The sequence below is a fragment of the Lagopus muta genome, chromosome 3, assembly GCF_023343835.1.
Source record: "Lagopus muta isolate bLagMut1 chromosome 3, bLagMut1 primary, whole genome shotgun sequence".
Classification (NCBI taxonomy): Eukaryota; Metazoa; Chordata; class Aves; order Galliformes; family Phasianidae; genus Lagopus; species Lagopus muta.
The window spans coordinates 77,000,711-77,017,885 of NC_064435.1; the positions used below are offsets into that span (position 1 = coordinate 77,000,711).

Here is a 17,175-nt window from a genome sequence, read left to right on the forward strand (position 1 = left end):
GAGGATGTTCTGCACTGTACATGCATGTGCATTGTGAGTGGATCTATTAAAAAATCTTTAAGCATATTCTGCAAGCCTGCAAATTTTGTGAAATAGTTCTTTCACGCTATTAAGTGAGGGTCAAGCCTCAGCTGGAATATCCTGTTTTTTTTAAGATGCTGTGTTTTCAGGAAAGCACTGTAAGGGAAATCACTGAGGAAAGCAGGAACAGGAAAGAGAATAATCAGATGTCTAGAGAATATTTCATCACTAAAATTTTGAGATAATCAGGGACAGATAGAGAAACCTAAGCATAAGGGTGGAAGAGAGAGCAGGGTTAGGGATGGGGAGACGTGTGGATGTATTTGGATGTATTTGGAACTGCTGCTAGCAAGCAGAAGGGGAAAGGGGCAGGGGGGAGTAGAAACAGTAATCTATATCCACGTACATATGATAGTGAAATTAGCAGTACCATAGAAGATTCATAAAAGCCATAAGGAGAATTTTCTAATGACATTGACAGAGATAGGTTGACACTACTGTGGGAGATTACAAAATATCTATTACTGGAATTTTTTTTCTCTAAGTAATGATGGGTAAAAATTTGATGAATATGATGCTAGATGATCCTTTGTGGAGGGGAAGAAAGAATAATATATACCATATGATCTTATAGATGACCTCGCAATTAGAATCTGACAGTTATTAATATAAGATTAATGTTGTAGGCAGGAAAAAAATTCAGTAGTAAAGATCTGTCAATGCACCACTGGCTGAATAAAGTTAGGCTTTAATCCATTTGGTATATTATATTTTCAGCAAAAAAATGTAAGGAATAGCTGAATCTTGATTCCTTATAATTAGCTTTTGGTCTTCTTAAATAAAAATAAATAAATAAATATGCATCTTGTGTTTTACTTACTATAATAATGGGATTAGAAGGAAAATCAGGCTGGAAGAACCTTAGAAGTCATCTAGCCTCCTATTCACTCCAGTTTGCATTGAACTATTTCCAGTCTAGTCTTAAAAATTTCCAAAGATGGAGTCTGTACAGCTTCTGTAAGTAGCCTACTTTTAGGATTGACCACCTTCAGAATGATAAATAGTTTTGTTTTTTATATTCAGGCTAAACTTCTTCTGATTCAGATTGCTTGTAGGCCTTTCACCATACATATCTGTGAAAGCTGTGGTTCCGTCTTCTGAAGAACCAGTAAGCCTAGATAGACTTCTGTTGCATCTCACTGATGTTATCTTTTCCCAGGCTGAACAAGCCCCATTTCATTAGACCATCATTAGCAGGTGGGTATTCCATTTCTTATGAGAGTGCAAAACATTCCGGGAATTTTTCTTAACTTAATCTGTTGCCAATCAACAAAAACTTGATTACTGATTTGGGTATTGAGGAAGAAAAGAAAGTAAACACTTGACATGTTTTTTTCTCCTTATCATGCTGAGAGAAGAGTAATAGGCCTTATTAGCCACACCTGAGGCCTCAATCTACCCACATGCATAGGCTTGAAGCCACTTAACACCCACTCACCATGTTGTGGGTTTAGTCTCTAGCTCAGATACACTTCTGTCTGTGCTTGACTATAGTGCTGGTGACCCTCGCCTTTGGACTGGCAGATGGATTTCCACCTTGATTTCAAGCCTGCCTTGTCACTGTCCTTGATTGAACCTTGCAACTATGTCTGGTTGCACTTTGCTCAGGTACAGTGGGATAGGGCCCTGGCTGCACATTGCCTCAGTTTCCCCTGTCCCGCTAATATGGTGCACACCTTCTGACTATGTTGTAGCATTCCATAGATCTGGCTGTATAATTGCTTATGTTATTGGCTTCCTGATACAAATTTTCTTCCTCAGTTGGAAGTCTGATTGCACTCAAATACCTGGCAGTTTACTGGGCCCACTTGGAAAAAAGCAGTTTTCCTAATCAATTATTAATAGGATCACACAGTTGGAAACATCAGGTTTTATAGCAGTGGCTGTGAATGTTCCCTATCCTCCTTGCAGTGGAATTGCCAGGCACAGCTGTGATCCACCCCTTCTCACCCACACCCTCATTTAAGGGTTAGTAGCCAAGGGAGCAGCACCTTTCTGGATGGAGATTGTACTCCTCTTGGGTTGCTATCAGTCTTCTGAAGGTATGTGCAAACAATTTTTTTTTAATATGCTATTGCTTCATAGTGTTTGTATCCTACTAGAAGGTACTGTTGTGACTTTCTTTTGCCATGTGCTACTGGAAGAATTTGAGTGGTTACATTCTGGGAGGCAGTATTATCTTTTTCACGGGTCTATTTTGTAATTATAACTGTAGCATACTGTATGGGTTCAACTTTAGCTTACCTGTTAGCACTTCTGCTATCAGTCTATTTCTCTAATAGAGACCATCAGCCAGGCTACCTCACTCTGCTAAGTGGTCCTAGTCTTGAGCATTGCACACAGACTGCAATTCCCAAGGAATGTCTGTCCTGATTTGGATCAAGCAATTAAGGACAGAGTTTTTCCTAGTTAGCTAGGCCCTACCTAGCCTGTGTCCTTGCTCTAGTGATTCTTGTCTGGACAGTTTTGTCTTTGAATCATTCATCCTGTTGGCTGCTTCTCCAGTTTGTTGAGGTCTCTCTGAGTGGCAGTTGTGTACGCCTTGTCCTGTAAGTAGATATCATCTGCCTAATTGAGTCCTCCCAGGATGGATTTCTGTGGGATTTGTTGCTGATCCTCTGATAGAGCAGAAGCCATTAGATGTAGAGCTGAGTAACATAACTTAGTGGGAATGGTAGTGATGAGTTGATAGTTGAGCTGAATTATGTTGGTGGTGGTTTTCAATCTTAATGATTCTGTAATTTATCAGTACGCTTTGAGCCAACTAGAATTTTACTAATTAGGTTGCTAGCTCATTCAGGTCATAATTTCCACACTTGCATCTGCTGTCTGTAAGTCATCTGCTGCATTCAGCAATGTGCATGTCTTCACTTGATCAGGAATTTCACTCAGTGTGTGGCAAATGGTCCTACGTACAGGATGATAGAATGTTACAGTTTGAGAAATGCTATTCAACACTAACAATATGAATCCAAATGAGAATTTGGATCCAAATGAGAATTGTGTCTGTTTTTGTTATTGTTGTTGTCATTGAGGTACTGCAAATAGTAAATTTTTCTTCTTCTAAAACTCTGTGGGAATAATTACAGATTTTTTCATAAACCCATTAGTATTACATGAGTAAAACAAGATTATTTGCTATATTTCATGTATTCAGAAAACTTTTGTGGGTATATTATTTTTATTTAAACTTTGTCTATGCAGAAAACTGATAGGGGAAAGAAGTTTTCTGAAGACTGATAATTTTGATATCTACTTCTAAAGCTAAATGAAGATTTTCTGGCAATACATATATAGGGGAAAGGGGGAGGGAGGAAGCTTCCTATTGCTCCTCCTTTTTGTTTTGTTTTATGCCTTTTGCAACTATTTCTCTCCAATCTGTTCCTACTTCTACTTTTTTCATTCATGTGTAAGTTGTTTTCTTCCCATCCTAAAAGTACCTGTATCAATCAGCATTTGCAGTATTCATGTGCTGTGCAATATATTGTGCAATTATAGATAAGTTAGTGTCTTGTGAGTGATGCCTTTGTATTCTATTGCTAAGACAAATTGTTAGGAATCTCTGTAATATCTGTTAGAGTACTGGTACATTCTGTGCATCTACTATGAAATCTTTTGAGAGTACAATGCTTTTTCTTATGCCTTCATTTATGTTTAATTGTTTTAACACTTTGGGAATATTATGGAAAATTAAGGGAAACTTTTATTTACGGGATTTTTTTCCATTAGGAAACAGTATTGTTCCATTAAACTTTGAACTGAGTTGGAACAGTGACGTGATCAGCTGCTTCCCTTCTATTCTAGATGTTGGCATGTAAAAAGCTCCACAGCTTCTATATATTAATGAATGTAGAAGTGCAGTAAATGAATCTTCATGCAATATGAAGTTATTGATGTAAATACTAGAGGAAACAAAACAATAGTGCATTATTATAGATTTGATCCATTTTTTTCCCTATTGCTTCTGCTGTTCAGTTGACAATAATTTATCACATTCTTTTTCTGCAATATCATTTGGCTTTGCTTTAGTATGATTGTGTTTTTGCCTTTTGAATGCTATGAAAACTATGATTCTTGTTGTGTTTTTTTTTTTAATCATCTAATAGAAAGGATAAAATATAGCATCTTTTGGAAATATTAGGTGAAAAAGTAGTTTCTGAAACAATGCTGGTAAAGAAAAACCACAATGTTTACCAGTTTTCTTCTCTATTAGAACACCAAAGATGGATTTTTTAGAAATTAAAAAAAAAAAAGCACAAATTTCAGTTTCAACCTCCCCTTGCTGTTGAATGCAAGCCTGTCCTAATTTCCAAATATTGTTAAGGTAGTACATCTTTTTGCTTGAGCTCTAACACTAGGTTATGAAACTAAAATTGTACACTGGATGCCAGCAAGTCAGTCTCAGTGCTGTGGTTCTGTACCTGAGGATTTCATTGCTTTCTGACTATTGAGTTACCTTGCAGATGAGGCCCAGTAAGAAAACCATCCCAGATACCTTGAGAGGTAATACTTCTTCATACTAAGCCTGTGCATATTGGTGATTGATTATCCGATCAGGTTATGCTTATTGCTGAATTTGGGTATTTCCAATGGCATATATTTATTTCTGGCAGTAATTTTCATACTGCCAGAAATAGCTTAGTGGCAGTTACTCTGTTGTGCTTAACCTCATCTCAGTTGCCTGCCTGCATTCTTGTAAATGTTGTCAATGTCGCCCACTCAGTTCATGTTTATACCTTTATTTGTTATTACCTGTTCTGCATGCGTTCAATTTCCCATAGCGCTGATTTGACTGAAAAAAATGGCCTGTGTGTATTGTTATGATTGAACTAGACTCAGCTGCCTACCTCTATTTCTAAAGTAATTCAAATGCGGGTAGACTCCTTTCCAGATATCTGTCTTTGGGTTGCACACCTTATCAGCTATCCCACATGTGCCTTATAGCTAAGACAACTGGGCTGGTTCTGTTCTTTAAGCTTGTAAGATTACTCATCACCTTAACATTACCTTCATCACCTTAACATTACCTTTGTTATAATGCTATTTGCATCCATCTTTATAGAGTTGTCTATAACACAACACAGAGGTATCCATACAGAACTCCTGGCCCCTGAAGCAATAAGTGTTGTATAACTTCTATTGCTATTAATGCAAATTTGTAATGACTTAATGGAATTTTTCAGCTGTTTAAATTTCAGAAACTTCTTTACAAATATTTGTTAGCAAATATCAAATGCGAGACAAAAAGGTTTTCAGTCTGATAAGTCAGGCTCAAGTAATTCTAGTAAGTGTATTTGCGTTAGGCTGGTGATCAGTCACTAGTGGGGTTCTCCATTTTAGGGCCAGTTCTCTTTTATATTTTCATTAATGACTTGGATGCAAGACTTGAAGATCTTAAAGGTATGCTTAATAAGTTTGTGGACAGCACTAAATTGAGAGAAGCTGTTAACTGGCTGGAGGGTGGAGAGGCCTTGGATGAAATTCAGGAGGAAGCTCTGGATTCTGCCACCTGGGCAAGGGCAGCCCTAAATATGTGTTAAGACTGGGGGATGAGGCCAGGAGAGCAGCAGCCCTGTGGAAAGGGATCTGAAGGTTCTGTCTGAAAGCAAATTGAATGTGAGCGTGCAGTGTGCCCTGGAAGCCAAAATGACAAAACATACCCTGGAGTGCATCAGGCCCACCAGTGCCAGCCAGGTGGGGTTGGGGTTGTCCTGCTCTGTGGCCACCCTTTGAGCACTGTGTGTGGGTTTGGGTGTCACAGTACAAAAGGAGCATAAAATTATTAGAGAAAATCCACAGAAGGGCTATAAATATGATGAAGGGTGTGGAGGGCTAGAACCTGTTGGGAGCTGGATTTAATAATCCTTGTGGGCTCTTTCCAACTCAGGGTATTCTGTAACTGATATAAGAAAATACAGAAAGAATCATTAAGATGCTCGATGCACATTTTCTACAGGGAGGAAAAAAAAAAAAAAAAACAAAAAACATTGTATACGGTTGTCAAAAGGTCAGAGGATGAATGAATATGACTTATCAGTCGTGTGATAAGATTTTCATAGATATGATTCATCAATGTTCACCTTTCTCACTCATGTTTCAGTCCAATTTATTTTCTGTCAGAAATTACAGGCATGAATTGCAAAACAGGAGGAAATATATTCTGGGTGCTGCCTATTAAGTAAGGTAGGCCATTTGGGCTGTCTTGGATGCACAGATTGAATGACCTAGATGTAACACAAGGTTTCTTTTTTGCATAACTTCAAAGATCTGGAAAATGCAGTTTCAGTAAGATATTCATGCAGGTATCAAGTGTCAGGAAAAAAAAGAAGACTAAGGAGGAATGGTGGATTCAGACATGGTTCAGATGCATTGGCTTTTTTTTTGCTTTTTTTTTTTTTTTTTTTTTTTTTTTTTTTTTTTTAAAGTTACTTAGGATGATCACCACAAAAGAGACTGTGAAGAATTGTTTAATCCAGAATAGGTAAGCAGACCAGGGAGGTTTACAAATTGGCTTTTACTGCGTGGACTTTTCTCTGTGCTCCTGCTTGAAATAATTTTAAAACACCTACCAGGGATATACGATTTCAGAGCTTTGAATGGTAACCCAGATGAAGTGAATTTATATCAGGCACTTATTAAATCAGTAACTGAAAATTTTTGTTTCTCATTTTTCTTTTTTTCTTTTTTTTTTTTTTTTTTTTACATGCTAGTGGAAACTACAGGATATCATGCTTGGATTCTTGTATGTTTAAGAATGTAGAGGGGGGAAAAAAATTCAGCAGTGCACTGAATTAGTATAACAACCTAGAATGTTTGAGAATACTTGCATGGAAGAGGCAGAGTTAGAAATTTTCATCAAGAAACTGAACTGCAGAATTCCATGACATGCATCCAGTACATCATGGTGTTGGTGACAGAGAGGTCACTGCTCACTTTCCTGGACTTACAAGTGGGAGGACAAATGAGGAGATGATTAATTATTTCAAAGAACAATTTTATTTATATGTAAATGTTTGTCTAAATGTTGAATGTGTGTGGCTGTAGTTTGAGAAGGTAAACTGTCTCTAAGAACATGAACAGGTAATCCATTTGTTTTTGTAATACAGCTTCTTAAAGTTTTTGTTTTTTTTCTGTAATATGAAGTTAAAATTATTTTCAAAGCCAGTTGTTCATAGTAACCCACAAATTTATGCTGTCCTGCAGATTGCCACTTCTGTTGCTTTCATCTGCCATCTTGTGGTATGTTAGCTTAATCTCAGGTGTATAAAAATACAGATACATTATTTACTGTTTTACTTTTTTTTTTTCCTATCTCACACTTGTAATTGCTAAAATGAGGCAAGCTGATTTTATTTTTATGAGCTAAGTTGTACAGTAAATGGATTTCCATGCACTATTTTCAGTATTGGAAAAATAAAAAATGGTTGAAAAATCAACCATCTACAAAGTTCTTCAATATATTTCTGCTTTACTGGAAATCATATATAAACAGACTTCTGGACTTTGTGCTGATGTGGCTTCGTAAATTAGAACTTCTCATGTCCATGAAAACTGAACTTTTGAAGTTAGTTGCTGGTAACATTGTGAATATATGTAAGCTTAAAAGTAGATTTTAATAGGCTTGTTTTAAAGCCAACAGAGTTCTTAGAAGTTATGCAACTTCTCGCACTAAAACTAAGTCTTGTTTTCTTTATGTGCTGAGCTTTTCAATGGAATGTGTGGATTTCTGTAATGACTGATTTTCTGTTCTTAAGAACAAGCTACCAAATCATAGATTTTTTTTTTTTCAAGGAAACTGCTATGAAAACGTATATTTCTGCATTAGCTGTATGATATCATTGTCAAGACCGTGTCACTGAAGTTCTGATAGATCACATGGGAAGGATCTAACACAATGCTGCCTCCCTAAACACATGGAAAGATTGGAGATATTTTGTCAGCAGTTAGCAAGAATAACACTGGTAGCTTTTCCAGTCAGTATGGAGAACTTATGGACTTGTCACATTTTCATGTGCCCTAAGTTGCCAACTCAACTGCATTTCACTGTTGATTACTTTTTTTTCTATCAAAAACACTTTACTGTGTCAAGCCTTTTGGGCAGTTTTGCAGATGATGCTTGGCAAGATGTAAGGTGTCAACAAATTCATCATCTGAGATAATAGATAATAATTGCAGTTGTATTTTTCACTAATGCTTTGTTCTGGTGGTTTAAAAGACAGTTATCATACTTTCAAGAAGAAAGTAGAAATTGCATCCTATCATTACTGTCAGCTTTTTTTTCTACTTAAAATAGATGGGGTGTGATTGCAATGGATCACCTTTGATGTGTTAATTTCTGATAGAGACAATATAAGTTCTCAATTTTGGTGCGTGCTTTGTTTGTTTTTCCCTCTAAGAAATTCCTAATAGTTCATACTCATTGAATTAGCAATCTAAAAATCTAGAGCTCCACTGCAGCCAATCTAATTAAAGAAAAGGCTTTGGGAAGGCACCAGAATCTTGAGGGAGTTTAAGTGGTTGTTAAAAGTTTTATGATTAGAAGAAATAGTTTATTATATCTTGTATCTGTTTATTACATCATAGTTGCACATACTTAGCAAAAGCTTCCTTCATATACAGTGGTATAAGATGAATGCTTTATAGTTAATGAGATTACTTTGGGTTGATAGTGGAATAACCAAAAACATAATGTTGTTTGAATATTATAGGAGTAAAGAGAAGTAGTACATAGTTTCAACAACTAATTTGACTGAACTATCAGACATATTTTGATTAAAGAATCTGAAGTAGCCTTATTCAGGTATAGGTAAAAATACTTATATGACACATTACAACTATATTTTCCAAATATGTGGGGTATGATTCTTTAATCTGTCAGAAAGATTAGTAATTAAAAGAATGTTAAGTTCCATCTATGTGTATTAAACGCTGTTATTATAGAATGCTTTTCCACATACAACAGTGTAATAGAGTGCTTTGTAAAATGTTAACTCTTAATATTTTAATAATTAATCAGGCATGAGCTAATTAATGAGTAATATTTAAACTTGTCTAGCATTTTAGAAGAATAGATACTCTTCTGTTTCTCTGTCACTCAGTACTGAGCATTCAGTTGCTGACGTGAAGCAGTTCTTAGAGATCGAATAGGCTTTGAGACAAAACTTACAGAAGATCTGATATTGTTTCTATCTGTCTTCCTAAATGCCACATGCACATATTTAACAATCTTCCTTCATTCCCCTTATCCGCTCTCTTGGCCTAAAAGACAGATGATTTAGCACTGCCAACAGAAATAATATTTTCAATATTTTAATTAAAACTTTGAAGAGAGACTTGAATGTGCCTGGATATGACTGGAGCATCCCTATTTTGTAGCTTCTAATAAAAAACACATTAGAGATGTTGAGTATCTTTTTCTAGTACTTAGGCATTCTCCTATTATCCCAAAGTAAAAATTCTGACCTGAGTATTGATGCAGTAATTGTAATGAACATGTATTCATGAAAAAGTGATTGGGCTACTGTAAAAAGGTCTTCTGCATTTCAAGGCATATGATCACTGCTGATAAAACTTTAGGCTTGACCTGATATTTTTTAAAATAATATTTGTTATGCAAAACAACTCTGGGAAGATTAGATAAAAGTTGGGATATATAGTTATCTGAGGAAAGAGGTTAGTTGTCTGGATGACTGATTTTTGTCTTTGCCTTAAGGGACAGGTCTAATACCCTGAACAAAAATCTGTTTAGCTGGGGAAGAAAAATTTTCAAAGTTTGAAGTTCTTGTTCCATTTAAAAGGAATGAGCTACTCTGTATCCCTCAGGTCAGATGTAGATATTTTAAGCTATCACCTGTGGAAACTGGTAAGACAGAAATATAGCCTATCTGCCAGCAGAGGAAGACCGAACTAGCCATTGAGAGGAAAATACTGCTTTGTTACTCTCTTATCAGAGAAGTATAGGAATGAATACATTGTTCTCTGTCAAAGAGAACAGGAGAATATTGTTTCTTTATTTGTTGGGGTAATTATTATGAACTGATGCACAAAAGTCACAATTGATTCAGAAGATGCTTAAACAAATTTTAATGTTACTAAAAAATCAATGCAAGGTGTAAAATGTGCAGCAGCCTCTCATTTGTATCTTCAGCGCTACACGTGGGCTAAAAGCTCTTCTGCCAAAATCCCTCTTCACTTAAAAAGAAAGCGCTGTAGTCAGTAGCATCTTTTATCAAATCAAGGTGAAAATGGTTGACTAAGGACACTGATGGATTACCGTATTATTTTTATCAGTGATTTTTGCTCCTAATTGGAACTTGATCATCAATTCCTTCTTAGTCCCTTAAATTGTACAGAAGTCATGAAAGTATGTATTTAGAATCAGCTTTCATACCAAAATGTAAGTTGGTGCTTAAAAAAACAAATTCTTCTAGTTAGATGGAGTGTCAAACTTGTATCAATCCTGAACTGTGAAGTAGGTGCTTGCCTCGTTAAGAGCAGGCAGTTCTACCTTATTCATGCTAACAAAACTTAACCTTAGCCTATTATGTTACTTCCACTGTCATCCTCACTTCATGTTTGTTTTAATTAATTGACTCTTAGCAGGAAAAGGAGCCAAGACAGCCCATTAGGGCAGCAGTCCTTAACTTCTTCCAGAGACTTATTTTAGCCTTGTTATGTAAGCCCATCTGTTTCTCCCAGATGTAAATTTAGGCAACTTGTTTGCTTTATACTTTTATTTCTAAGAACTGAGCTGGGGTTTAGGCTCAGAGAACATAGAAGAGGCTGTTGCTGGGCTCCATTTCAGCAATTTGTGGGTTACAATTACTTTGTCTATTAAAAGGATTGCTTGCCATTATGTAGTTTTCTAATCTACAGCCAGGATTAGACTACTTACTGGGGTTAAGTTCATGGTTCAACTAGAGAGCATCATTACTCAAACGTGAATGGACCGTATATCAGTCAGTTGAAAGTCGAAGGGGGGGTGGAGCAGAAGGTTCTCACTAGCATGACCTTTCTGATTTAAAAAAAAAAAAGTTGATGCTGGTAGATGTCATTGACTCAGATAAGGCAAGAGTGTTCACACAGAAAATGGCTATAAAGACATAGTGTTGGACTGAAAGAGTAATTTGGATGAACTTTTGGCTTGGTGTTGATACCTGCTTCCAGATTACGCTCGTTATAAATTTGTTAATATGGCTAGGCTAAAGCTAAGTTTTAAGATTGGCTTTTGCATTTACTGGTTAAAAAGTAAAGGGCCTTGGATTGAGATGGAGCTGAAAGTCCCTTATGATCACTGTGGACCAGCCTTCCTACTGCATTTAGCAGGAAGTTGCCATAGATATCTTTCATAAGTCTACAGTAAATCTGAAATAATGGCTGAATTCCATAGGAAGGACTGGAAGAGCATGACTGTAATTGCCACTGTGTAGTTCTGGCTAAAGAAAAGATCTTTAATAATGCTTTTTGTAAACTGAAATTGAGAGATGTATCATGTGTTGTTAACAATGCTAGTATATTTATTGAATGACTCATAGTTGATATTTAAAAAAAAAAAAGTCTAATAAATACTACTTTTCCATCTCTTCTGTTGATTCAAATGAATTGAGGAGTTTGAGATTTGTGCATTATCTACATAGGTCACTCCAAAAGTAATGCCTCTTATTTCCATGGAAACTACAACAGATACAAAGAGCACAATAAAATTCATTAGAGCAAATCCTTAGCTACAAATAAGCGACTATACAGATGTATAATTGCCAAGTATTTGAGAATTTAGGCTGGTCTTTAGAGAACATTTATCTGGAAAAATTATCTTGTTGGAAAGAAATAATCAGAAGCGAATGGAAAACCTTGCCTGTGTCACAGGCTTGTAGAAAAAGACTCAAAGAGGACCAGTTTCCAGAAAGAGATCCTTCCTTAGTGATAAAAGCCCTTAGCCCTTAAAAGCCCTTAGCCCTTAAATGGGGTCTAGGAGAGGTGGAGTCAGGCCCCATCCCTTCCAGTCACATAGGCGAATTGCCTTCACCTGCGGCTCCTGCGGTGACTCAGTGCTTGCCTCAGGTGATCAATCAGGTGTTCAGGCCATGATTCAATAGTTCCCATACATGCTCCTGTTAGTTATGAGATTTTTTGCTGATGATGGAAAAAAGCCTCTGTCGTGCTCATAAAAGAGCCTGAATGATTGCCCAGAACATGTTTGTCTTTCACATTACTCACTGCTTTGAAATGTACCACACACCACCTCAGTGTGTTCACATCCACTGTTTAGTTTCCATGAACATTCATCAATTGTTGATGAATGTCAATGGGCGCAATTTTTTCCATGTGGAGGAATTCAGTGACAGATTTTCTTCATCCACACTTTCACATTGGAAGTCACTTTGTCAGATTGCTCCTTTGCAGGGAGATTCTCTAAAAGGAGGAAACAGGATTTGACAACAGCTCTTGAGAAATCTTTACTTTTATACTAAGTTTGTATGATGGGTGAGATATTTTGATCATATTCTTTCAGGATTTGAATTACAGTTGTCGTATCTGCATTGTGTCAACTTGCAGAGTTCCCCTATTCTACACCTAACATTTTAACCAAGCATAAGGCTAGCCCTGATAAAGCCATTTTGAGCTTCTAAAATATTTTTGCTTTAATTGTTCCATCAGAATCTTTGAAACCTGACAAATGGAGTCACAAGGCTTTAAGATGTTTTATTCATGCAGCCTTATACTATTTTCAATAACATTAATTTTTAATAGAAATAATAGTTGTCATTTTTATAGCATTTTCCATCTCAAAGAAGGCTAAACTACTTTCATGTACTTTCTTATATATGTCATGCCTTATTCACTAATGAAATTCAATCTGAAAATACAGTACTAAAAAAGAGTTCTTGTTTTTTTCTTTCCCCTTTTCTGTTTTTCTATTGCCAGTTATACTTCTTAACAGTACAACTGGAGTCACATGTATGCCTCTGTGAAGCATGGTACAAGTATTAACAAATATGTGGAAATAGAGTTGCACTAAGCAATGCAACTGAATGTGCTAAGCATGCTTATTACTGTAATGTACTCTAATGGAACTGGCATGCAAGAATATGAATATTTGGTCATTATTATTGAAAAACAGATTGGAACGTTTGAAAGTGTTGTAATTTTGAAGAGATGCAAATACTACTGTTTAAAAAGGACTGATCTTTCAGACAGTTGAAATCTCAGATGGGAAGGAGAATGAAGGGGAATTAAAAATGCCTCTGCACTGACAATGAAGGAGAAAGGATGTATGATGTGTTTGATCAATTTGTTTTGGTAAGGTACTTGTAAGGATTGAGGAAAAAAAATCCATTTATTCTAAGGAATTATAGATCCACAGGATACCCCTTTTATCTCCATAAAGAATTTTCTTCTCTGAATCCACTGTTTTGGTGGACAGTTTTTCTGAATGTTAAGTAATGAGTTTAAATATTTGTCATGGCAGATACAATCAGTATAAACATGATGACAACCTTACACTCTTGTTTCTTCTAATATATAACCAATATGTATATGCAGGTGAAGGACTAGAAACTGCAAGCTGTGTCATGCTGAAATTGAAGTTGCAGAAGTGCCAAATATCTCTGATGTCAGAGTTTTAAATACTTATACCAGTATGGCCAGAGTAGGAGGAAAGGTGCAGGAACTGCTCCTAGGGCTTAGGATACAACTTAGGATGTATCAGCAAAAGATAATTAGGAAAAACTGAGTTTAGTCTGCTGTAATACTGCCTGTTTAATTTTATCTTAGGTGAAATCCAGTGGTGATCTAATTGCTTTTCAATTATGAAGAACATTTAAATATTTAATTTGAAGAAAAATGATTAGTAATTGTCAAGGGTTGGAATGATTACCTGTAACTCTGATAGTTTAAGCTGTATAGCTGATATGTATAGATGCTTAGAGACATAGTTATAACTCTGATCATATTTTGTAAAAGCCATTTAAGCTTATTCTATTGCAAGAGATAAAAAATTGAGTCACTGCATTGTATACAAACATTTTTTTGGATGGTGGAAGAAATTAGTATGGTAGTTCAAGTTGTATTCGGTATGTACTTATGGGACAGTGAGTACTGAGCATACACTGAAATGTTTATTTAGTCTAGTAGTTATCACATAATTAGATTTTAATATTTTTAGTTTTGTTTTTATGTATATCAGAAATTTGGGAAACTTTCTGAAATTGAAGCCTATAGAAGATTTCTCCTTTCTCTTCTCTGTTCCCCCTCAAATAACCAATTTAAAGATTTTCAAACATTTAAACAATTTTTTAAACAATTATCCATGTATTTTTTTTTATTTTTCCAAAATGCAGTTATAGCTTTCTTCTACATTATAATGTCTTTGGGGCAGGTTGTCAATATGTGATGGAAGGTGAATCATGTTCTTTCTGTTTATGGCCCTGGTATAATAAATTCCTTAATTATAGACTAAAAAGCACTATACTTTTAGAAACAATTAGAGGAATTGTATTTATTAGCCCTTCCAGAGCAGATGAATTATAAACATCCTTTTATCCAGTGACTGTGAATGAAAAAGGTATAGTTTGTGCAGGACACCAGCAGTAGAGAGTGAAGGACATAATGACCTCAGTGCCAAATGCCCTTGTCAAGCCTTTTTTGAAAAAGTCTTCTTTGATTTTGTTATAGGCATGATGACTCATTTCAAAAGGATATCCATATGGCAGAAGAATGAGATGGGTATTGCCATGTCACAGAAAGGCACTGAGAAGCAAATATACTAGCTTTCACTACTTTTCTTCCATTGCCAGTTAACTGTAGCATCTTATCATAATCACAATACAATTTGCTTCAATCATATTTATGGATCAAAAGATTAGGTAACATGCAAACTATACTGGATCCATGAGACCAAGTAAATAAACATAAGCTGTTTTCAGTTGTTTGTTTCTCTGATCTTTGGCAGGGATCTTCTCATGTCATTGGTCCATTGTTTAAACAGCTGTGCCGTCCTACTATCACAGAGGCTGTGCATCACTAATGCCACAGTGAACTGGTACACCATTTTGAAGCCTCATTGTAAGGATCCTTGTCTGTTTCCTGTGTTTCCAGAAGGTGTCTCACAAAAGTTAGTACAATGAAAAGGAGAGCACAGTTGCGCGTAACAATTTTCCTTATTTATATAGTATATAGTATATATATATATATAGTCATTAACAAGCTTAAAAAGAGTTTTGTTTCTGCAGCAGCATGGCTGTGAATGTGCTGGGCCAGTTCCAGTTCATCCTTTTTTTTTTTTTTTTTTTTAAATTTTTTTTTTTTTAAATTTTTGGTGGTAACATAGTTGCTTATAAGAGTAGAACAGATGTTACAACACTGAAAATAGATAAAATTATATTGCTACTATGTTTTGTTACCAGTAACTTGTCCTTTGGAGGACAGTCAGCTGTAAAACATATTATTGGTGGAATACATTATGCACTGAACAGTTACCAAAATTCTTAACCAAAGTACGAAGCTCCTCGTTTTTTTTTTGTTTGTTTTTGTTTTGTTTTGTTTTGTTTTTTCTTTTTTCCTTATCACCCAGGCAGTTTATTTCACGGTTAAAAATCACCTCAGGTTTTAGTTTGGTGTACTTTTTTCACATTTACTGCAAAGTAATTAGGATTCAAGCTTATTTTATTCCACGAACATTCTGTGGTGGCTATTCTCAAGTGACTTCTATTAGCTCCTCTGTGTTATCATTTTTAATTCCAAATTCATAATTTAAAGAGGATAAAAAGGTGAAGAAATTGGACATGGTAAAATAAATTGAAAGAAGCAGTTATTCTAGGAATAAGGTGCAAAGATTTTTAATGCTTTTTTTTTTCCTCTCCGTGGCTTCCAAAAGGTTTAATGTGATGCAACATTGACACTGTTTAGCAATTTAATAATCTGCATTGGTCCACACAGGTAATTTGTACCTAGGTGTGACCATAAGCACTCAGTGTGAATTAAGGAGATGGTATTCTGAATGAGGATAAGTCTAGCAGATTCAGTTCTAATGGATCTCCTTGGTGTTCTGTGCATATAATTGTCTGTGTACAGCCTGTCATAGTGAAAGGGCTAATACAATTAGTGTCTTTTTTTCCTGTCCTGACTTTCAAGACCACCTTGTGTTCTTTAACAGCATAAGGTGCTGAGTAGGATACTGTTGGGTATAGCACATGGATGGGTTTTTTGAGCTTTGTGGTCCATGACCCTGCCTAATGATGAGAGAAAGCTGTTTGTGCAGTTACATTATGCTAGGTTGGCTGATCAAGGTAGCAAGCAATGCACAAAACAAAAATTAGATGACTAACCCAAACAACATTCTTTACTGATCATGTGAAAACTAGATATGGAGTGGGGAGCTTAATATCCTACCCTGAACTTCATTAGAAAATTCGGTCTCTTTTTTTTTTTTTTTTTTTTTTTTTTTTTTTTTTTTTTTCATTTAAATACTTTTAAGCTGCTAGGGGACATTCACAATTGAGTTCACCCCACTTAACTGAGGCATGAATCATTTTTTCTTTGCCAATGAAAAAGCTGGTTACTGCCAGACTGAACTATGGTGGCTTAATGGCTCTCAGGAAGTATTCTTGATTCGTTGTAACTTTTAGGCAGGCTATTAGATGCCTTAAAAAAGAAATTCAGAATCTTTGATAACAGTTCAGATTTTGTTTTAAAAACTTATGTTAATTTTTTGCTAAGACTAAAGACATCTACCTGCAAGGCAAAGGTAAACAAAATGAGTTGTTCCAAAACAACTTAAGAAATAATGAAAGAGAAACCCAGTTGAATAACAAATGGACATAACAAAACAAAACTTATTTTGGACTGTGCAGAGAGCTATATTATTTAGAAGAACTGAGGGCATCCTATTTTCTGCCAACCCTTAGGGAAATTCAGAAAAGGACAATACATATACAGCTAAAATAAAGGGTTTAGTTCTAATCAAAGCGTCTTGTGTAATGTGTAAAGCGAAAAAAGAATGAACTCTGGATTTTCTTCAGAACTTTCATGAGGAATAAAATGAAATTCAGCTGGAACTGAAAATGTAGACGTGAATATCTAAGGAGATCCTACCAC

General features: G+C 35.6%; 1 long non-coding RNA gene across 1 annotated transcript in view; it reads left to right on the top strand.

Moving 5' to 3' along the window:
* The first annotated feature begins 1,998 nt into the window (after window positions 1-1,998).
* Window positions 1,999-17,175, top strand: part of LOC125690797 (uncharacterized) — a 72,997-nt gene continuing 57,820 nt past the window's right edge. The window contains exon 1 of the long non-coding RNA XR_007375802.1: window positions 1,999-2,123. This is a non-coding gene — a long non-coding RNA (uncharacterized LOC125690797). The remainder of the gene's footprint in view (window positions 2,124-17,175) is intronic.